Source organism: Triturus cristatus, chromosome 6 (genome assembly GCF_964204655.1).
Source record: "Triturus cristatus chromosome 6, aTriCri1.1, whole genome shotgun sequence".
Taxonomy (NCBI): Eukaryota; Metazoa; Chordata; class Amphibia; order Caudata; family Salamandridae; genus Triturus; species Triturus cristatus.
Genome location: NC_140589.1, coordinates 101,490,346 through 101,511,029, shown reverse-complemented (window position 1 = coordinate 101,511,029; position 20,684 = coordinate 101,490,346). Strand labels below are relative to the sequence as shown.

The following is a 20,684-nucleotide window of genomic DNA, read 5'->3' as shown; positions in this document are numbered from 1 at the left end:
ACAAAATCAACTAGGCCTCTAAAGATTCCTTTATTTGGAGAGCCTTCCTGCTCATCGTGACCACGTAATGCCAGTTCAAAAGCACCACAAAAAAGCACACAGTCAATCAATTTAGATAAAATGTACCTGTTTTTATCAACTTCTAGGTTATGAATCCTTATTCCAATGCGATAGCCGTCATCCAGCTGTGAAGCAATATTCATTCTTCCAAACATGGCAAGCTTTATTGAGCTATCTAGATGAGATTTACATGATTCGTGCTTCTTTATTTTTTCAGAGAGATGCTTCAAATCCGTAACTCCTGTTTTTGTCCATGGTACTTCACCACCAAACAGTAAGCAGGGAAAGCAGAACAGCGAATTCTTCTAGCACTTGTGGTGTTTTATAATTGTTTTGTGGGGTACTTTAAAAATCTTTTTTATGAAAGAAATGGATTACATTAAGTCTTGTGATGTTTCATGTTTCCAATAAGGAGGTTTTTAATTTTATGTCACGTCATTTTCAAATGCTTCATTCAAGAGATGTTTCCACTATAGAATGCAGAGCAAGGGCAACAATACAAGTGATAGAGCGAGTGAGTGAGAAGGAGTGTTGTGGAAGGAGAGAATGAAACAAAGACAGAGTGAGTGAATGGCAGGTAGGCATAGAAGAGGAGTCTAGTAGTGAAGAAGACCTGCTTTTCCCTGCTCTTGACCTCCCTCCCATCCCCAAACAACCACAAACATACCTTCTGTGCAAGTTGGTATGCAGAATTTCACGCCTCAGCAAGTGAGGGTGAGTCCCAGGCCAGGGGCTAAAGAGCAAAAGAGTGCCTGTGCTCAGACTTTCCCTGCTAGGGATAGTTTATCTGGAACAAGGCCTACTCTCTTGTATCCAGCAAGGATCGAGAAATCCTGCATGAATCTGCAAGGCACATTGGCAGCATAAATTTGCATAAACTGCCCCACCTGTTGCCTTCCTACTTCCTGTGCTGTAGTTGTTTGTGTAGAGAGAGAGGCCGCAGGCAAGGAAATGTTGTGAGTCGGATACAGGACCCTAAATAGCTGGTGAGAGGTATGTGGTGTTCTAAACGCATGAAAACTGTATACCTGTGAAATAAAGTGCTTTCGTATGTGTTCTTCTGTGTTTATTGTCCTGTGCATAAAGTTGCACCTTGTGTTTGAAGGTTTAAATTATTTCAGGCTTGCATGGAGGTAGACATTTCTGAGTAACTTTTATTCATTTCTTAAAAGCCTAAACTGTCAGGATGGCCGAGAGGCCTAAGGCACTGTGTTTAGGCCACAGTCTCCTTTGGAGGCGTGGGTTCGAATCCCACTTCTGACATGCCTTTTGGAGATTTAATCTCCTTTATCAGGTTAACATCTGATGGAAGTTGCATCTGTTGGTCTTCACCTGGCACGTTATTCCGTTCTCCTCTTGTCAAGAGAGATGGGGTTTCTCATATATTTAGGTTCTATAACGTCTTGCTGACAAAGCGCAATCCTTACCAAATGAGCATAGGACCCATGTAAGAGGTCATCTGGAAGAGTCATGCTCTTGTATGCCCTGGCCAGACGGGCCCTGCAAATTTGGAAGAATGCCATGCATCTGGTAGACAACTGGACTCCAGCACACTTACAGCAATTTCCTTAGGGCTTTGATCAGGGGCTGCTTAGATTTGCATACTCCACCCTAAGTTGTGACTTTGAGATCCCGTGTTGAAATTGCTTTAGCCAGCCAAGAGGTGGATATTGTCTCAATTTCAAAGCAGCTTTGAGCCGTTCAAGTGGCTGGTGAATAGCACTTTCTCTTTGTTCGCCTCAAAGTTCTAAAGAGTTCTCCATAGGTCCTGCTCTGTACAGATTGTTCAAAGATCTGTTGGAAGTGCATATAATAGGATAAATAAATTGAGGGCATTCCTTTTCAGTACCTCACCTGCATGGCTGTCTGGCCTCTGGAAGATTCTCGGAAAGCAAGTCAGGATGGCCGAGTGGTCTAAGGCGCTGCGTTCAGGTCGCAGTCTCTTCTGGAGGCGTGGGTTCAAATCCCACTTCTGACAGTCCTGTGTTTACTCTACTTTTTTTCTTTAGAAATATGATCATTTCCCTCGCAGTGCCTTATAGGATTGTCTTCTTGGAAGAGTGCAGTGAGTTTTTTTCTTGCTCTAGCCACTATTGGCCTAAGCTCTGTGCAGTTTTTGGTTCCTAATATCTTTCTCACCCTTTAGATGACAAAACAGCATGGGGTCAGGATGGCCGAGTGGTCTAAGGCGCTGCGTTAAGGCCGCAGTCTCTTCTGGAGGCGTGGGTTCGAATCCCACTTCTGACAAAACTTGAATTCTATTTTCTCTCTCAGTTCCTTTAGAATCTCAGCTAAAAATTGGCAATGTAAATAATATCTGAATAAGTACCAAACTTCAGTTTCAACTGCAAATGCATTTGCCCTATTCTATCTTTAACGTTAATGTAATATTCTTCTAGCACTCGTGGTGTTTTATATTTCTTTTGTGGGGTACTTTAAAAATCTTTTTTACGAAAGAAATGGGTTACATTAAGTCTTGTGATGTTTTAGGTTTCCAATAAGGAGGTTTTAAATTTTATGTCACGTCATTTTCAGATGCTTCATTCAAGGGATGTTTCCACTATAGAATGCAGAGCAAGGGCAAAAATACAAGTGATAGAGCGAGTGAGTGAGAAGGAGTGTTGTGGAAGGAGAGAATGAAACAAAGACAGAGTGAGTGAATGGCAGGGAGGCATAGAAGAGGAGTCTAGTAGTGAAGGAGACCTGCTTTTCCCTGCTCTTGACCTCCCACCCATCCCCAAACAACCACAAACATACCTTCTGTGCAAAGTTGGTATGCAGAATTTCACGCCTCAGCAAGTGAGGGTGAGTCCCAGGCCAGGGGCTAAAGAGCAAAAGAGTGCCTGTGCTCAGACTTTCCCTGCTAGGGATAGTTTATCTGGAACAAGGCCTACTCTCTTGTATCCAGCAAGGATCTAGAAATCCTGCATGAATCTGCAAGGCACATTGGCAGCATAAATTTGCATAAACTGCCCCACCTATTGCCTTCCTACTTCCTGTGCTATAGTTGTTTGTGTAGAGAGAGAGGTCGCAGGCAAGGAAATGTTGTGAGTCGGATACAGGACCCTAAATAGCTGGTGAGAGGTATGTGGTGTTCTAAAAGCATGAAAACTGTATACCTGTGAAATAAAGTGCTTTAGTATGTGTTCTTCTGTGTTTATTGTCCTGTGCATAAAGTTGCACCTTGTGTTTGAAGGTTTAAATTATTTCAGGCTTGCATGGAGGTAGACGTTTCTGAGTAACTTTTATTAATTTCTTAAAAGCCTATACTGTCAGGATGGCCGAGAGGTCTAAGGCGCTGTGTTTAGGCCACAGTCTCCTTTGGAGGCGTGGGTTCGAATCCCACTTCTGACATGCCTTTTGGAGATTTAATCTCCTTTATCAGGTTAACATCTCATGGAAGTTGCATCTGTTGGTCTTCACCTGGCACGTTATTCCGTTCTCCTCTTGTCAAGAGAGATGGGGTTTCTCATATATTTAGGTTCTATAACGTCTTGCTGACAAAGCGCAATCCTTACCAAATGAGCATAGGACCCATGTAAGAGGTTATCTGGAAGAGTCATGCTCTTGTATGCCCTGGCCAGACGGGCCCTGCAAATTTGGAAGAATGCCATGCATCTGGTAGACAACTGGACTCCAGCACACTTACAGCAATTTCCTCAGGGCTTTGATCAGGGGCTGCTTAAATTTGCATACTCCACCCTATGTTGTGACTTTGAGATCCCTTGTTGAAATTGCTTTAGCCAGCCAAGAGGTGGCTATTGTCTCAATTTTAAAGCAGCTTTGAGCCGTTCAAGTGGCTGGTGAATAGCACTTTCTCTTTGTTCGCCTCAAAGTTCTAAAGAGTTCTCCATAGGTCCTGCTCTGTACAGATTGTTCAAAGATCTGTTGGAAGTGGATATAATAGGATAAATAAATTGAGGGCATTCCTTTTCAGTACCTCACCTACATGGCTGTCTGGCCTCTGGAAGATCCTGGGAAAGCAAGTCAGGATGGCCGAGTGGTCTAAGGCGCTGCGTTCAGGTCGCAGTATCTTCTGGAGGCGTGGGTTCAAATCCCTTTTCTGACAGTCCTGTGTTTACTCTACTTTTTTTCTTGAGAAATATGATCATTTCCCTCGCAGTGGCTTATAGGATTGTCTTCTTGGAAGAGTGCAGTGAGTTTTTTTCTTGCTCTAGCCACTATTGGCCTAAGCTCTGTGCATTTTTTGGTTCCTAATATCTTTCTCACCCTTTAGATGAAAAAGCAGCATGGGGTCAGGATGGCCGAGTGGTCTAAGGCGCTGCGTTAAGGCCGCAGTCTCTCCTGGAGGCGTGGGTTCGAATCCCACTTCTGACAAAACTTGAATTCCATTTTCTCTCTCAGTTCCTTTAGAATCTCAGCTAAAAATTGGCAATGTAGATAATATCTGAATAAGTACCAAACTTCAGTTTCAACTGCAAATGCATTTGCCCTATTCTATCTTTAACATTAATGTAATATTCTTCTAGCACTCGTGGTGTTTTATATTTGTTTTGTGGGGTACTTTAAAAATCTTTTTTATGAAAGAAATGGGTTACATTAAGTCTTGTGATGTTTTAGGTTTCCAATAAGGAGGTTTTAAATTTTATGTCACGTCATTTTCAGATGCTTCATTCAAGGGATGTTTCCACTATAGAATGCAGAGCAAGGGCAAAAATACAAGTGATAGAGCGAGTGAGTGAGAAGGAGTGTTGTGGAAGGAGAGAATGAAACAAAGACAGAGTGAGTGAATGGCAGGGAGGCATAGAAGAGGAGTCTAGTAGTGAAGGAGACCTGCTTTTCCCTGCTCTTGACCTCCCACCCATCCCCAAACAACCACAAACATACCTTCTGTGCAAAGTTGGTATGCAGAATTTCACGCCTCAGCAAGTGAGGGTGAGTCCCAGGCCAGGGGCTAAAGAGCAAAAGAGTGCCTGTGCTCAGACTTTCCCTGCTAGGGATAGTTTATCTGGAACAAGGCCTACTCTCTTGTATCCAGCAAGGATCTAGAAATCCTGCATGAATCTGCAAGGCACATTGGCAGCATAAATTTGCATAAACTGCCCCACCTATTGCCTTCCTACTTCCTGTGCTATAGTTGTTTGTGTAGAGAGAGAGGTCGCAGGCAAGGAAATGTTGTGAGTCGGATACAGGACCCTAAATAGCTGGTGAGAGGTATGTGGTGTTCTAAAAGCATGAAAACTGTATACCTGTGAAATAAAGTGCTTTAGTATGTGTTCTTCTGTGTTTATTGTCCTGTGCATAAAGTTGCACCTTGTGTTTGAAGGTTTAAATTATTTCAGGCTTGCATGGAGGTAGACGTTTCTGAGTAACTTTTATTAATTTCTTAAAAGCCTATACTGTCAGGATGGCCGAGAGGTCTAAGGCGCTGTGTTTAGGCCACAGTCTCCTTTGGAGGCGTGGGTTCGAATCCCACTTCTGACATGCCTTTTGGAGATTTAATCTCCTTTATCAGGTTAACATCTCATGGAAGTTGCATCTGTTGGTCTTCACCTGGCACGTTATTCCGTTCTCCTCTTGTCAAGAGAGATGGGGTTTCTCATATATTTAGGTTCTATAACGTCTTGCTGACAAAGCGCAATCCTTACCAAATGAGCATAGGACCCATGTAAGAGGTTATCTGGAAGAGTCATGCTCTTGTATGCCCTGGCCAGACGGGCCCTGCAAATTTGGAAGAATGCCATGCATCTGGTAGACAACTGGACTCCAGCACACTTACAGCAATTTCCTCAGGGCTTTGATCAGGGGCTGCTTAAATTTGCATACTCCACCCTATGTTGTGACTTTGAGATCCCTTGTTGAAATTGCTTTAGCCAGCCAAGAGGTGGCTATTGTCTCAATTTTAAAGCAGCTTTGAGCCGTTCAAGTGGCTGGTGAATAGCACTTTCTCTTTGTTCGCCTCAAAGTTCTAAAGAGTTCTCCATAGGTCCTGCTCTGTACAGATTGTTCAAAGATCTGTTGGAAGTGGATATAATAGGATAAATAAATTGAGGGCATTCCTTTTCAGTACCTCACCTACATGGCTGTCTGGCCTCTGGAAGATCCTGGGAAAGCAAGTCAGGATGGCCGAGTGGTCTAAGGCGCTGCGTTCAGGTCGCAGTATCTTCTGGAGGCGTGGGTTCAAATCCCTTTTCTGACAGTCCTGTGTTTACTCTACTTTTTTTCTTGAGAAATATGATCATTTCCCTCGCAGTGGCTTATAGGATTGTCTTCTTGGAAGAGTGCAGTGAGTTTTTTTCTTGCTCTAGCCACTATTGGCCTAAGCTCTGTGCATTTTTTGGTTCCTAATATCTTTCTCACCCTTTAGATGAAAAAGCAGCATGGGGTCAGGATGGCCGAGTGGTCTAAGGCGCTGCGTTAAGGCCGCAGTCTCTCCTGGAGGCGTGGGTTCGAATCCCACTTCTGACAAAACTTGAATTCCATTTTCTCTCTCAGTTCCTTTAGAATCTCAGCTAAAAATTGGCAATGTAGATAATATCTGAATAAGTACCAAACTTCAGTTTCAACTGCAAATGCATTTGCCCTATTCTATCTTTAACATTAATGTAATATTCTTCTAGCACTCGTGGTGTTTTATATTTGTTTTGTGGGGTACTTTAAAAATCTTTTTTATGAAAGAAATGGGTTACATTAAGTCTTGTGATGTTTTAGGTTTCCAATAAGGAGGTTTTAAATTTTATGTCACGTCATTTTCAGATGCTTCATTCAAGGGATGTTTCCACTATAGAATGCAGAGCAAGGGCAAAAATACAAGTGATAGAGCGAGTGAGTGAGAAGGAGTGTTGTGGAAGGAGAGAATGAAACAAAGACAGAGTGAGTGAATGGCAGGGAGGCATAGAAGAGGAGTCTAGTAGTGAAGAAGACCTGCTTTTCCCTGCTCTTGACCTCCCACCATCCCCCCAAACAACCACAAACATACCTTCTGTGCAAAGTTGGTATGCAGAATTTCACGCCTCAGCAAGTGAGGGTGAGTCCCAGGCCAGGGGCTAAAGAGCAAAAGAGTGCCTGTGCTCAGACTTTCCCTGCTAGGGATAGTTTATCTGGAACAAGGCCTACTCTCTTGTATCCAGCAAGGATCTAGAAATCCTGCATGAATCTGCAAGGCACATTGGCAGCATAAATTTGCATAAACTGCCCCACCTATTGCCTTCCTACTTCCTGTGCTGTAGTTGTTTGTGTAGAGAGAGAGGTCGCAGGCAAGGAAATGTTGTGAGTCGGATACAGGACCCTAAATAGCTGGTGAGAGGTATGTGGTGTTCTAAAAGCATGAAAACTGTATACCTGTGAAATAAAGTGCTTTCGTATGTGTTCTTCTGTGTTTATTGTCCTGTGCATAAAGTTGCACCTTGTGTTTGAAGGTTTAAATTATTTCAGGCTTGCATGGAGGTAGACGTTTCAGAGTAACTTTTATTCATTTCTTAAAAGCCTATACTGTCAGGATGGCCGAGAGGTCTAAGGCGCTGTGTTTAGGCCACAGTCTCCTTTGGAGGCGTGGGTTCGAATCCCACTTCTGACATTCCTTTTGGAGATTTATTCTCCTTTATCAGGTTAACATCTGATGGAAGTTGCATCTGTTGGTCTTCACCTGGCACGTTATTCCGTTCTCCTCTTGTCAAGAGAGATGGGGTTTCTCATATATTTAGGTTCTATAATGTCTTGCTGACAAAGCGCAATCCTTACCAAATGAGCATAGGACCCATGTAAGAGGTCATCTGGAAGATTCATGCTCTTGTATGCCCTGGCCAGACGGGCCCTGCAAATTTGGAAGAATGCCATGCATCTGGTAGATAACTGGACTCCAGCACACTTACAGCAATTTCCTCAGGGCTTTGATCAGGGGCTGCTTAAATTTGCATACTCCACCCTATGTTGTGACTTTGAGATCCCTTGTTGAAATTGCTTTAGCCAGCCAAGAGGTGGCTATTGTCTCAATTTCAAAGCAGCTTTGAGCCGTTCAAGTGGCTGGTAAATAGCACTTTCTCTTTGTTCGCCTCAAAGTTCTAAAGAGTTCTCCATAGGTCCTGCTCTGTACAGATTGTTCAAAGATCTGTTGGAAGTGCATATAATAGGATAAATAAATTGAGGGCATTCCTTTTCAGTACATCACCTGCATGGCTGTCTGGCCTCTGGAAGATGCTGGGAAAGCAAGTCAGGATGGCCGAGTGGTCTAAGGTGCTGCGTTCAGGTCGCAGTCTCCTCTGGAGGCGTGGGTTCAAATCCCACTTCTGACAGTCCTGTGTTTGCTCTACTTTTTTTCTTGAGAAATATGATCATTTCCCTCGCAGTGGCTTATAGGATTGTCTTCTTGGAAGAGTGCAGTGAGTTTTTTTTCTTGCTCTAGCCACTATTGGCCTAAGCTCTGTGCATTTTTTGGTTCCTAATATCTTTCTCACCCTTTAGATGAAAAAGCAGCATGGGGTCAGGATGGCCGAGTGGTCTAAGGCGCTGCGTTAAGGCCGCAGTCTCTCCTGGAGGCGTGGGTTCGAATCCCACTTCTGACAAAACTTGAATTCCATTTTCTCTCTCAGTTCCTTTAGAATCTCAGCTAAAAATTGGCAATGTAAATAATATCTGAATAAGTACCAAACTTCAGTTTCAACTGCAAATGCATTTGCCCTATTCTATCTTTAACATTAATGTAATATTCTTCTAGCACTCGTGGTGTTTTATATTTCTTTTGCGGGGTACTTTAAAAATCTTTTTTATGAAAGAAATGGGTTACATTAAGTCTTGTGATGTTTTAGGTTTCCAATAAGGAGGTTTTAAATTTTATGTCACGTCATTTTCAGATGCTTCATTCAAGGGATGTTTCCACTATAGAATGCAGAGCAAGGGCAAAAATACAAGTGATAGAGCGAGTGAGTGAGAAGGAGTGTTGTGGAAGGAGAGAATGAAACAAAGACAGAGTGAGTGAATGGCAGGGAGGCATAGAAGAGGAGTCTAGTAGTGAAGAAGACCTGCTTTTCCCTGCTCTTGACCTCCCACCCATCCCCAAACAACCACAAACATACCTTCTGTGCAAAGTTGGTATGCAGAATTTCACGCCTCAGCAAGTGAGGGTGAGTCCCAGGCCAGGGGCTAAAGAGCAAAAGAGTGCCTGTGCTCAGACTTTCCCTGCTAGGGATAGTTTATCTGGAACAAGGCCTACTCTCTTGTATCCAGCAAGGATCTAGAAATCCTGCATGAATCTGCAAGGCACATTGGCAGCATAAATTTGCATAAACTGCCCCACCTATTGCCTTCCTACTTCCTGTGCTGTAGTTGTTTGTGTAGAGAGAGAGGTCGCAGGCAAGGAAATGTTGTGAGTCGGATACAGGACCCTAAATAGCTGGTGAGAGGTATGTGGTGTTCTAAAAGCATGAAAACTGTATACCTGTGAAATAAAGTGCTTTCGTATGTGTTCTTCTGTGTTTATTGTCCTGTGCATAAAGTTGCACCTTGTGTTTGAAGGTTTAAATTATTTCAGGCTTGCATGGAGGTAGACGTTTCTGAGTAACTTTTATTCATTTCTTAAAAGCATATACTGTCAGGATGGCCGAGAGGTCTAAGGCGCTGTGTTTAGGCCACAGTCTCCTTTGGAGGCGTGGGTTCGAATCCCACTTCTAGCATTCCTTTTGGAGATATAATCTCCTTTATCAGGTTAACATCTCATGGAAGTTGCATCTGTTGGTCTTCACCTGGCACGTTATTCAGTTCTCCTCTTGTCAAGAGAGATGGGGTTTCTCGTATATTTAGGTTCTATAACGTCTTGCTGACAAAGCGCAATCCTTACCAAATGAGCATAGGACCCATGTAAGAGGTCATCTGGAAGAGTCATGCTCTTGTATGCCCTGGCCAGACGGGCCCTGCAAATTTGGAAGAATGCCATGCATCTGGTAGACAACTGGACTCCAGCACACTTACAGCAATTTCCTCAGGGCTTTGATCAGGGGCTGCTTAAATTTGCATACTCCACCCTATGTTGTGACTTTGAGATCCCTTGTTGAAATTGCTTTAGCCAGCCAAGAGGTGGCTATTGTCTCAATTTCAAAGCAGCTTTGAGCCGTTCAAGTGGCTGGTGAATAGCACTTTCTCTTTGTTCGCCTCAAAGTTCTAAAGAGTTCTCCATAGGTCCTGCTCTGTACAGATTGTTCAAAGATCTGTTGGAAGTGCCTATAATAGGATAAATAAATTGAGGGCATTCCTTTTCAGTACCTCACCTGCATGGCTGTCTGGCCTCTGGAAGATGTTGGGAAAACAAGTCAGGATGGCCGAGTGGTCTAAGGCGTTGCGTTCAGGTCGCAGTCTCCTCTGGAGGCGTGGGTTCAAATCCCACTTCTGACAGTCCTGTGTTTGCTCTACTTTTTTTCTTGAGAAATATGATCATTTCCCTCGCAGTGGCTTATAGGATTGTCTTCTTGGAAGAGTGCAGTGAGTTTTTTTTCTTGCTCTAGCCACTATTGGCCTAAGCTCTGTGCATTTTTTGGTTCCTAATATCTTTCTCACCCTTTAGATGAAAAAGCAGCATTGGGTCAGGATGGCCGAGTGGTCTAAGGCGCTGCATTAAGGCCGCAGGCTCTTCTGGAGGCGTGGGTTCGAATCCCACTTCTGACAAAACTTGAATTCCATTTTCTCTCTCAGTTCCTTTAGAATCTCACCTAAAAATTGGCAATGTAAATAATATCTGAATAAGTACCAAACTTCAGTTTCAACTGCAAATGCATTTGCCCTATTCTATCTTTAACGTTAATGTAATATTCTTCTAGCACTCGTGGTGTTTTATATTTGTTTTGTGGGGTACTTTAAAAATCTTTTTTATGAAAGAAATGGGTTACATTAAGTCTTGTGATGTTTTAGGTTTCCAATAAGGAGGTTTTAAATTTTATGTCACGTCATTTTCAGATGCTTCATTCAAGAGATGTTTCCACTATAGAATGCAGAGCAAGGGCAAAAATACAAGTGATAGAGCGAGTGAGTGAGAAGGAGTGTTGTGGAAGGAGAGAATGAAACAAAGACAGAGTGAGTGAATGGCAGGGAGGCATAGAAGAGGAGTCTAGTAGTGAAGGAGACCTGCTTTTCCCTGCTCTTGACCTCCCACCCATCCCCAAACAACCACAAACATACCTTCTGTGCAAAGTTGGTATGCAGAATTTCACGCCTCAGCAAGTGAGGGTGAGTCCCAGGCCAGGGGCTAAAGAGCAAAAGAGTGCCTGTGCTCAGACTTTCCCTGCTAGGGATAGTTTATCTGGAACAAGGCCTACTCTCTTGTATCCAGCAAGGATCTAGAAATCCTGCATGAATCTGCAAGGCACATTGGCAGCATAAATTTGCATAAACTGCCCCACCTATTGCCTTCCTACTTCCTGTGCTGTAGTTGTTTGTGTAGAGAGAGAGGTCGCAGGCAAGGAAATGTTGTGAGTCGGATACAGGACCCTAAATAGCTGGTGAGAGGTATGTGGTGTTCTAAAAGCATGAAAACTGTATACCTGTGAAATAAAGTGCTTTCGTATGTGTTCTTCTGTGTTTATTGTCCTGTGCATAAAGTTGCACCTTGTGTTTGAAGGTTTAAATTATTTCAGGCTTGCATGGAGGTAGACATTTCTGAGTAACTTTTATTCATTTCTTAAAAGCCTATACTGTCAGGATGGCCGAGAGGTCTAAGGCGCTGTGTTTAGGCCACAGTCTCCTTTGGAGGCGTGGTTTCGAATCCCACTTCTGGCATGCCTTTTGGAGATGTAATCTCCTTTATCAGGTTAACATCTGATGGAAGTTGCATCTGTTGGTCTTCACCTGGCACGTTATTCCGTTCTCCTCTTGTCAAGAGAGATGGGGTTTCTCATATATTTAGGTTCTATAACGTCTTGCTGACAAAGCGCAATCCTTACCAAATGAGCATAGGACCCATGTAAGAGGTCATCTGGAAGAGTCATGCTCTTGTATGCCCTGGCCAGACGGGCCCTGCAAATTTGGAAGAATGCCATGCATCTGGTAGACAACTGGACTCCAGCACACTTACAGCAATTTCCTTAGGGCTGTGATCAGGGGCTGCTTAGATTTGCATACTCCACCCTATGTTGTGACTTTGAGATCCCTTGTTGAAATTGCTTTAGCCAGCCAAGAGGTGGCTATTGTCTCAATTTCAAAGCAGCTTTGAGCCGTTCAAGTGGCTGGTGAATAGCACTTTCTCTTTGTTCGCCTCAAAGTTCTAAAGAGTTCTCCATAGGTCCTGCTCTGTACAGATTGTTCAAAGATCTGTTGGAAGTGCATATAATAGGATAAATAAATTGAGGGCTTCCCTTTTCAGTACCTCACCTGCATGGCTGTCTGGCCTCTGGAAGATGTTGGGAAAGCAAGTCAGGATGGCCGAGTGGTCTAAGGCGCGGCGTTCAGGTCGCAGTCTCCTCTGGAGGCGTGGGTTCAAATCCCACTTCTGACAGTCCTGTGTTTACTCTACTTTTTTTCTTGAGAAATATGATCATTTCCCTTGCAGTGGCTTATAGGATTGTCTTCTTTTTCTTTTTCAGACAGTTTTTTTCTTGCTCTAGCCACTATTGGCCTAAGCTCTGTGCATTTTTTGGTTCCTAATATCTTTCTCACCCTTTAGATGAAAAAGCAGCATGGGGTCAGGATGGCCGAGTGGCTGTCTGGCCTCTGGAAGATGTTGGGAAAGCAAGTCAGGATGGCCGAGTGGTCTAAGGCGCTGCGTTAAGGCTGCAGTCTCTCCTGGAGGTGTGGGTTCAAATCCCACTTCTGACAAAACTTGAATTCCATTTTCTCTCTCAGTTCCTGTAGAATCTCAGCTAAAAATTGGCAATGTAAATAATATCTGAATAAGTACCAAACTTCAGTTTCAACTGCAAATGCATTTGCCCTATTCTATCTTTAACGTTAGTGTAATATTCTTCTAGCACTCGTGGTGTTTTATATTTGTTTTGTGGGGTACTTTAAAAATCTTTTTTATGAAAGAAATGGGTTACATTAAGTCTTGTGATGTTTTAGGTTTCCAATAAGGAGGTTTTAAATTTTATGTCATGTCATTTTCAGATGCTTCATTCAAGAGATGTTTCCACTATAGAATGCAGAGCAAGGGCAAAAATACAAGTGATAGAGCGAGTGAGTGAGAAGGAGTGTTGTGGAAGGAGAGAATGAAACAAAAACAAAGTGAGTGAATGGCAGGGAGGCATAGAAGAGGAGTCTGGTAGTGAAGAAGACCTGCTTTTCCCTGCTCTTGACCTCCCACCCATCCCCAAACAACCACAAACATACCTTCTGTGCAAAGTTGGTATGCAGAATTTCACGCTTCAGCAAGTGAGGGTGAGTCCCAGGCCAGGGGCTAAAGAGCAAAAGAGTGCCTGTGCTCAGACTTTCCATGCTAGGGATAGTTTATCTGGAACAAGACCTACTCTCTTGTATCCAGCAAGGATCTAGAAACCCTGCATGAATCTGCAAGGCACATTGGCAGCATAAATTTGCATAAACTGCCCCACCTATTGCCTTCCTACTTCCTGTGCTGTAGTTGTTTGTGTAGAGAGAGAGGTCGCAGGCAAGGAAATGTTGTGAGTCGGATACAGGACCCTAAATAGCTGGTGAGAGGTATGTGGTGTTCTAAAAGCATGAAAACTGTATACCTGTGAAATAAAGTGCTTTCGTATGTGTTCTTCTGTGTTTATTGTCCTGTGCATAAAGTTGCACCTTGTGTTTGAAGGTTTAAATTATTTCAGGCTTGCATGGAGGTAGACGTTTCTGAGTAACTTTTATTCATTTCTTAAAAGCATATACTGTCAGGATGGCCGAGAGGTCTAAGGCGCTGTGTTTAGGCCACAGTCTCCTTTGGAGGCGTGGGTTCGAATCCCACTTCTAGCATTCCTTTTGGAGATATAATCTCCTTTATCAGGTTAACATCTCATGGAAGTTGCATCTGTTGGTCTTCACCTGGCACGTTATTCCGTTCTCCTCTTGTCAAGAGAGATGGGGTTTCTCGTATATTTAGGTTCTATAACGTCTTGCTGACAAAGCGCAATCCTTACCAAATGAGCATAGGACCCATGTAAGAGGTCATCTGGAAGAGTCATGCTCTTGTATGCCCTGGCCAGACGGGCCCTGCAAATTTGGAAGAATGCCATGCATCTGGTAGACAACTGGACTCCAGCACACTTACAGCAATTTCCTCAGGGCTTTGATCAGGGGCTGCTTAAATTTGCATACTCCACCCTATGTTGTGACTTTGAGATCCCTTGTTGAAATTGCTTTAGCCAGCCAAGAGGTGGCTATTGTCTCAATTTCAAAGCAGCTTTGAGCCGTTCAAGTGGCTGGTGAATAGCACTTTCTCTTTGTTCGCCTCAAAGTTCTAAAGAGTTCTCCATAGGTCCTGCTCTGTACAGATTGTTCAAAGATCTGTTGGAAGTGCCTATAATAGGATAAATAAATTGAGGGCATTCCTTTTCAGTACCTCACCTGCATGGCTGTCTGGCCTCTGGAAGATGTTGGGAAAACAAGTCAGGATGGCCGAGTGGTCTAAGGCGTTGCGTTCAGGTCGCAGTCTCCTCTGGAGGCGTGGGTTCAAATCCCACTTCTGACAGTCCTGTGTTTGCTCTACTTTTTTTCTTGAGAAATATGATCATTTCCCTCGCAGTGGCTTATAGGATTGTCTTCTTGGAAGAGTGCAGTGAGTTTTTTTTCTTGCTCTAGCCACTATTGGCCTAAGCTCTGTGCATTTTTTGGTTCCTAATATCTTTCTCACCCTTTAGATGAAAAAGCAGCATTGGGTCAGGATGGCCGAGTGGTCTAAGGCGCTGCATTAAGGCCGCAGTCTCTTCTGGAGGCGTGGGTTCGAATCCCACTTCTGACAAAACTTGAAATCCATTTTCTCTCTCAGTTCCTTTAGAATCTCACCTAAAAATTGGCAATGTAAATAATATCTGAATAAGTACCAAACTTCAGTTTCAACTGCAAATGCATTTGCCCTATTCTATCTTTAACGCTAGTGTAATATTCTTCTAGCACTCGTGGTGTTTTATATTTGTTTTGTGGGGTACTTTAAAAATCTTTTTTATGAAAGAAATGGGTTACATTAAGTCTTGTGATGTTTTAGGTTTCCAATAAGGAGGTTTTAAATTTTATGTCACGTCATTTTCAGATGCTTCATTCAAGAGATGTTTCCACTATAGAATGCAGAGCAAGGGCAAAAATACAAGTGATAGAGCGAGTGAGTGAGAAGGAGTGTTGTGGAAGGAGAGAATGAAACAAAGACAGAGTGAGTGAATGGCAGGGAGGCATAGAAGAGGAGTCTAGTAGTGAAGGAGACCTGCTTTTCCCTGCTCTTGACCTCCCACCCATCCCCAAACAACCACAAACATACCTTCTGTGCAAAGTTGGTATGCAGAATTTCACTCCTCAGCAAGAGAGGGTGAGTCCCAGGCCAGGGGCTAAAGAGCAAAAGAGTGCCTGTGCTCAGACTTTCCCTGCTAGGGATAGTTTATCTGGAACAAGGCCTACTCTCTTGTATCCAGCAAGGATCTAGAAATCCTGCATGAATCTGCAAGGCACATTGGCAGCATACATTTGCATAAACTGCCCCACCTATTGCCTTCCTACTTCCTGTGCTGTAGTTGTTTGTGTAGAGAGAGAGGTCGCAGGCAAGGAAATGTTGTGAGTCGGATACAGGACCCTAAATAGCTGGTGAGAGGTATGTGGTGTTCTAAAAGCATGAAAACTGTATACCTGTGAAATAAAGTGCTTTCGTATGTGTTCTTCTGTGTTTATTGTCCTGTGCATAAAGTTGCACCTTGTGTTTGAAGGTTTAAATTATTTCAGGCTTGCATGGAGGTAGACATTTCTGAGTAACTTTTATTCATTTCTTAAAAGCCTATACTGTCAGGATGGCTGAGAGGTCTAAGGCGCTGTGTTTAGGCCACAGTCTCCTTTGGCGGCGTGGGTTCGAATCCCACTTCTGACATGCCTTTTGGAGATTTAATCTCCTTTATCAGGTTAACATCTGATGGAAGTTGCATCTGTTGGTCTTCACTTGGCACGTTATTCTGTTCTCCTCTTGTCAAGAGAGATGGGGTTTCTCATATATTTAGGTTCTATAACGTCTTGCTGACAAAGCGCAATCCTTACCAAATGAGCATAGGACCCATGTAAGAGGTCATCTGGAAGAGTCATGCTCTTGTATGCCCTGGCCAGACGGGCCCTGCAAATTTGGAAGAATGCCATTCATCTGGTAGACAACTGGACTCCAGCACACTTACAGCAATCTCCTCAGGGCTTTGATCAGGGGCTGCTTAAATTTGCATACTCCACCCTATGTTGTGACTTTGAGATCCCTTGTTGAAATTGCTTTAGCCAGCCAAGAGGTGGCTATTGTCTCAATTTCAAAGCAGCTTTGAGCCGTTCAAGTGGCTGGTGAATAGCACTTTCTCTTTGTTTGCCTCAAAGTTCTAAAGAGTTCTCCATAGGTCCTGCTCTGTACAGATTGTTCAAAGATCTGTTGGAAGTGCCTATAATAGGATAAATAAATTGAGGGCATTCCTTTTCAGTACCTCACCTGCATGGCTGTCTGGCCTCTGGAAGATGTTGGGAAAACAAGTCAGGATGGCCGAGTGGTCTAAGGCGCTGCGTTCAGGTCGCAGTCTCCTCTGGAGGCGTGGGTTCAAATCCCACTTCTGACAGTCCTGTGTTTGCTCTACTTTTTTTCTTGAGAAATATGATCATTTCCCTCGCAGTGGCTTATAGGATTGTCTTCTTGGAAGAGTGCAGTGAGTTTTTTTCTTGCTCTAGCCACTATTGGCCTAAGCTCTGTGCATTTTTTGGTTCCTAATATCTTTCTCACCCTTTAGATGAAAAAGCAGCATGGGGTCAGGATGGCCGAGTGGTCTAAGGCGGTGCGTTAAGGCTGCAGTCTCTCCTGGAGGCGTGGGTTCAAATCCCACTTCTGACAAAACTTGAATTCCATTTTCTCTCTCAGTTCCTTTAGAATCTCAGCTAAAAATTGGCAATGTAAATAATATCTGAATAAGTACCAAACTTCAGTTTCAACTGCAAAGGCATTTGCCATATTCTATCTTTAACGTTAATGTAATATTCTTCTAGCACTCGTGGTGTTTTATATTTGTTTTGTGGGGTACTTTAAAAATCTTTTTTATGAAAGAAATGGGTTACATTAAGTCTTGTGATGTTTTAGGTTTCCAATAAGGAGGTTTTAAATTTTATGTCACGTCATTTTCAGATGCTTCATTCAAGAGATGTTTCCACTATAGAATGCAGTGCAAGGGCAAAAATACAAGTGATAGAGCGAAGGAGTGAGAAGGAGTGTTGTGGAAGGAGAGAATGAAACAAAGACAGAGTGAGTGAACGGCAGGGAGGCATAGAAGAGGAGTCTAGTAGTGAAGGAGACCTGCTTTTCCCTGCTCTTGACCTCCCACCCATCCCCAAACAACCACAAACATACCTTCTGTGCAAAGTTGGTATGCAGAATTTCACGCCTCAGCAAGTGAGGGTGAATCCCAGGCCAGGGGCTAAAGAGCAAAAGAGTGCCTGTGCTCAGACTTTCCCTGCTAGGGATAGTTTATCTGGAACAAGGCCTACTCTCTTGTATCCAGCAAGGATCTAGAAATCCTGCATGAATCTGCAAGGCACATTGGCAGCATAAATTTGCATAAACTGCCCCACCTATTGCCTTCCTACTTCCTGTGCTGTAGTTGTTTGTGTAGAGAGAGAGGTCGCAGGCAAGGAAATGTTGTGAGTCGGATACAGGACCCTAAATAGCTGGTGAGAGGTATGTGGTGTTCTAAAAGCATGAAAACTGTATACCTGTGAAATAAAGTGCTTTCGTATGTGTTCTTCTGTGTTTATTGTCCTGTGCATAAAGTTGCACCTTGTGTTTGAAGGTTTAAATTATTTCAGGCTTGCATGGAGGTAGACGTTTCTGAGTAACTTTTATTCATTTCTTAAAAGCATATACTGTCAGGATGGCCGAGAGGTCTAAGGCGCTGCGTTCAGGTCGCAGTCTCCTCTGGAGGCGTGGGTTCAAATCCCACTTCTGACAGTCCTGTGTTTACTCTACTTTTTTTCTTGAGAAATATGATCATTTCCCTCACAGTGGCTTATAAGATTGTCTTCTTGGAAGAGTGCAGTGAGTTTTTTTCTTGCTCTAGCCACTATTGGCCTAAGCTCTGTGCATTTTTTGGTTCCTAATATCTTTCTCACCCTTTAGATGAAAAAGCAGCATGGGGTCAGGATGGCCGAGTGGTCTAAGGTGCTTTGTTAAGGCTGCAGTCTCTCCTGGAGGCGTGGGTTTGAATCCCACTTCTGCAAAACTTGAATTCCATTTTCTCTCTCAGTTCCTTTAGAATCTCAGCTAAAAATTGGCAATGTAAATAATATCTGAATAAGTACCAAACTTCAGTTTCAACTGCAAATGCATTTGCCCTATTCTATCTTTAACGTTAGTGTAATATTCTTCTAGCACTCGTGGTGTTTTATATTTCTTTTGTGGGGTACTTTAAAAATCTTTTTTATGAAAGAAATGGGTTACATTAAGTCTTGTGATGTTTTAGGTTTCCAATAAGGAGGTTTTAAATTTTATGTCACGTCATTTTCAGATGCTTCATTCAAGGGATGTTTCCACTATAGAATGCAGTGCAAGGGCAAAAATACAAGTGATAGAGCGAGTGAGTGAGAAGGAGTGTTGTGGAAGGAGAGAATGAAACAAAGACAGAGTGAGTGAATGGCAGGGAGGCATAGAAGAGTAGTCTAGTAGTGAAGGAGACCTGCTTTTCCCTGCTCTTGACCTCCCACCCATCCCCAAACAACCACAAACATACCTTCTGTGCAAAGTTGGTATGCAGAATTTCACGCCTCAGCAAGTGAGGGTGAGTCCCAGGCCAGGGGCTAAAGAGCAAAAGAGTGCCTGTGCTCAGACTTTCCCTGCTAGGGATAGTTTATCTGGAACAAGGCCTACTCTCTTGTATCCAGCAAGGATCTAGAAATCCTGCATGAATCTGCAAGGCACATTGGCAGCATACATTTGCATAAACTGCCCCACCTATTGCCTTCCTACTTCCTGTGCTGTAGTTGTTTGTGTAGAGAGAGAGGTCACAGGCAAGGAAATGTTGTGAGTCGGATACAGGACCCTAAATAGCTGGTGAGAGGTATGTGGTGTTCTAAAAGCATGAAAACTGTATACCTGTGAAATAAAGTGCTTTCGTATGTGTTCTTCTGTGTTTATTGTCCTGTGCATAAAGTTGCACCTTGTGTTTGAAGGTTTAAATTATTTCAGGCTTGCATGGAGGTAGACGTTTCTGAGTAACTTTTATTCATTTCTTAAAAGCCTATACTGTCAGGATGGCCGAGAGGTCTAAGGTGCTGTGTTTAGGCCACAGTCTCCTTTGGAGCCGTGGGTTCGAATCCCACTTCTGACATGCCTTTTGGAGATTTATTCTCCTTTATCAGGTTAACATCTGATGGAAGTTGCATCTGTTGGTCTTCACCTGGCACGTTATTCCGTTCTCCTCTTGTCAAGAGAGATGGGGTTTCTCATATATTTAGGTTCTATAACGTCTTGCTGACAAAGCGCAATCCTTACCAAATGAGCATAGGACCCATGTAAGAGGTCATCTGGAAGAGTCATGCTCTTGTATGCCCTGGCCAGACGGGCCCTGCAAATTTGAAAGAATGCCATGCATCTGGTAGACAACTGGACTCCAGCACACTTACAGCAATTTCCTCAGGGCTTTGATCAGGGGCTGCTTAAATTTGCATACTCCACCCTATGTTGTGACTTTGAGATCCCTTGTTGAAATTGCTTTAGCCAGCCAAGAGGTGGCTATTGACTCAATTTCAAAGCAGCTTTGAGCCGTTCAAGTGGCTGGTGAATAGCACTTTCTCTTTGTTCGCCTCAAAGTTCTAAAGAGTTCTCCATAGGTCCTGCTCTGTACAGATTGTTCAAAGATCTGTTAGAAGTGCATATAATAGGATAAATAAATTGAGGGCATTCCTTTTCAGTACCTCACCTGCATGGCTGTCTGGCCTCTGGAAGATGCTGGGAAAGCAAGTCAGGATGGCCGAGTGGTCTAAGGTGCTGCTTTCAGGTTGCAGTCTCCTCTGGAGGCGTGGGTTCAAAACCCACTTCTGACAGTCCTGTGTTTATTCTACGTTTTTTCTTGAGAAACATGATCATTTCCCTTGCAGTGGCTTATAAGATTGTCTTCTTGGAGGAGTGCAGTGAGTTTTTTTCTTGCTCTAGCCACTATTGGCCTAAGCTCTGTGCATTTTTTGGTTGCTAATATCTTTCTCACCCTTTAGATGAAAAAGCAGCATGGGGTGAGGATGGCTGAGTGGTCTAAGGCGCTGCGTTAAGGCCGCAGTCTCTCCTGGAGGCGTGGGTTCGAATCCCACTTCTGACAAAACTTGAATTCCATTTTCTCTCTCAGTTCCTTTAGAATCTCAGCTAAAAATTGGCAATGTAAATAATATCTGAATAAGTACCAAACTTCAGTTTCAACTGCAAATGCATTTGCCCTATTCTATCTTTAACGTTAGTGTAATATTCTTCTAGCACTCGTGGTGTTTTATATTTGTTTTGTGGGGTACTTTAAAAATCTTTTTTATGAAAGAAATGGGTT

The 20,684-nt window shown here is 43.2% G+C and overlaps 16 non-coding genes across 16 annotated transcripts; all 16 read left to right on the top strand.

Moving 5' to 3' along the window:
* The first annotated feature begins 1,240 nt into the window (after positions 1–1,240).
* On the top strand, positions 1,241–1,323 carry TRNAL-UAG (transfer RNA leucine (anticodon UAG)). Its single transcript has one exon. It is a non-coding gene; the product is annotated as a tRNA-Leu (tRNA).
* A 632-nt stretch (positions 1,324–1,955) lies between these two features.
* TRNAL-CAG (transfer RNA leucine (anticodon CAG)) lies at positions 1,956–2,038 on the top strand. Its single transcript has one exon. It is a non-coding gene; the product is annotated as a tRNA-Leu (tRNA).
* A 186-nt stretch (positions 2,039–2,224) lies between these two features.
* TRNAL-AAG (transfer RNA leucine (anticodon AAG)) lies at positions 2,225–2,307 on the top strand. Its single transcript has one exon. It is a non-coding gene; the product is annotated as a tRNA-Leu (tRNA).
* A 1,024-nt stretch (positions 2,308–3,331) lies between these two features.
* Positions 3,332–3,414, top strand: TRNAL-UAG (transfer RNA leucine (anticodon UAG)). The gene has a single exon. It is a non-coding gene; the product is annotated as a tRNA-Leu (tRNA).
* A 901-nt stretch (positions 3,415–4,315) lies between these two features.
* Positions 4,316–4,398, top strand: TRNAL-AAG (transfer RNA leucine (anticodon AAG)). Its single transcript has one exon. It is a non-coding gene; the product is annotated as a tRNA-Leu (tRNA).
* A 1,024-nt stretch (positions 4,399–5,422) lies between these two features.
* TRNAL-UAG (transfer RNA leucine (anticodon UAG)) lies at positions 5,423–5,505 on the top strand. Its single transcript has one exon. It is a non-coding gene; the product is annotated as a tRNA-Leu (tRNA).
* A 901-nt stretch (positions 5,506–6,406) lies between these two features.
* On the top strand, positions 6,407–6,489 carry TRNAL-AAG (transfer RNA leucine (anticodon AAG)). Its single transcript has one exon. It is a non-coding gene; the product is annotated as a tRNA-Leu (tRNA).
* Positions 6,490–7,514: 1,025 nt separating this feature from the next.
* On the top strand, positions 7,515–7,597 carry TRNAL-UAG (transfer RNA leucine (anticodon UAG)). The gene has a single exon. It is a non-coding gene; the product is annotated as a tRNA-Leu (tRNA).
* A 632-nt stretch (positions 7,598–8,229) lies between these two features.
* Positions 8,230–8,312, top strand: TRNAL-CAG (transfer RNA leucine (anticodon CAG)). The gene has a single exon. It is a non-coding gene; the product is annotated as a tRNA-Leu (tRNA).
* A 187-nt stretch (positions 8,313–8,499) lies between these two features.
* Positions 8,500–8,582, top strand: TRNAL-AAG (transfer RNA leucine (anticodon AAG)). The gene has a single exon. It is a non-coding gene; the product is annotated as a tRNA-Leu (tRNA).
* Positions 8,583–10,321: 1,739 nt separating this feature from the next.
* Positions 10,322–10,404, top strand: TRNAL-CAG (transfer RNA leucine (anticodon CAG)). Its single transcript has one exon. It is a non-coding gene; the product is annotated as a tRNA-Leu (tRNA).
* Positions 10,405–10,591: 187 nt separating this feature from the next.
* TRNAL-AAG (transfer RNA leucine (anticodon AAG)) lies at positions 10,592–10,674 on the top strand. Its single transcript has one exon. It is a non-coding gene; the product is annotated as a tRNA-Leu (tRNA).
* Positions 10,675–14,555: 3,881 nt separating this feature from the next.
* On the top strand, positions 14,556–14,638 carry TRNAL-CAG (transfer RNA leucine (anticodon CAG)). The gene has a single exon. It is a non-coding gene; the product is annotated as a tRNA-Leu (tRNA).
* Positions 14,639–14,825: 187 nt separating this feature from the next.
* Positions 14,826–14,908, top strand: TRNAL-AAG (transfer RNA leucine (anticodon AAG)). Its single transcript has one exon. It is a non-coding gene; the product is annotated as a tRNA-Leu (tRNA).
* Positions 14,909–16,647: 1,739 nt separating this feature from the next.
* Positions 16,648–16,730, top strand: TRNAL-CAG (transfer RNA leucine (anticodon CAG)). The gene has a single exon. It is a non-coding gene; the product is annotated as a tRNA-Leu (tRNA).
* A 1,293-nt stretch (positions 16,731–18,023) lies between these two features.
* TRNAL-CAG (transfer RNA leucine (anticodon CAG)) lies at positions 18,024–18,106 on the top strand. Its single transcript has one exon. It is a non-coding gene; the product is annotated as a tRNA-Leu (tRNA).
* The last annotated feature ends 2,578 nt before the right edge of the window (positions 18,107–20,684 follow it).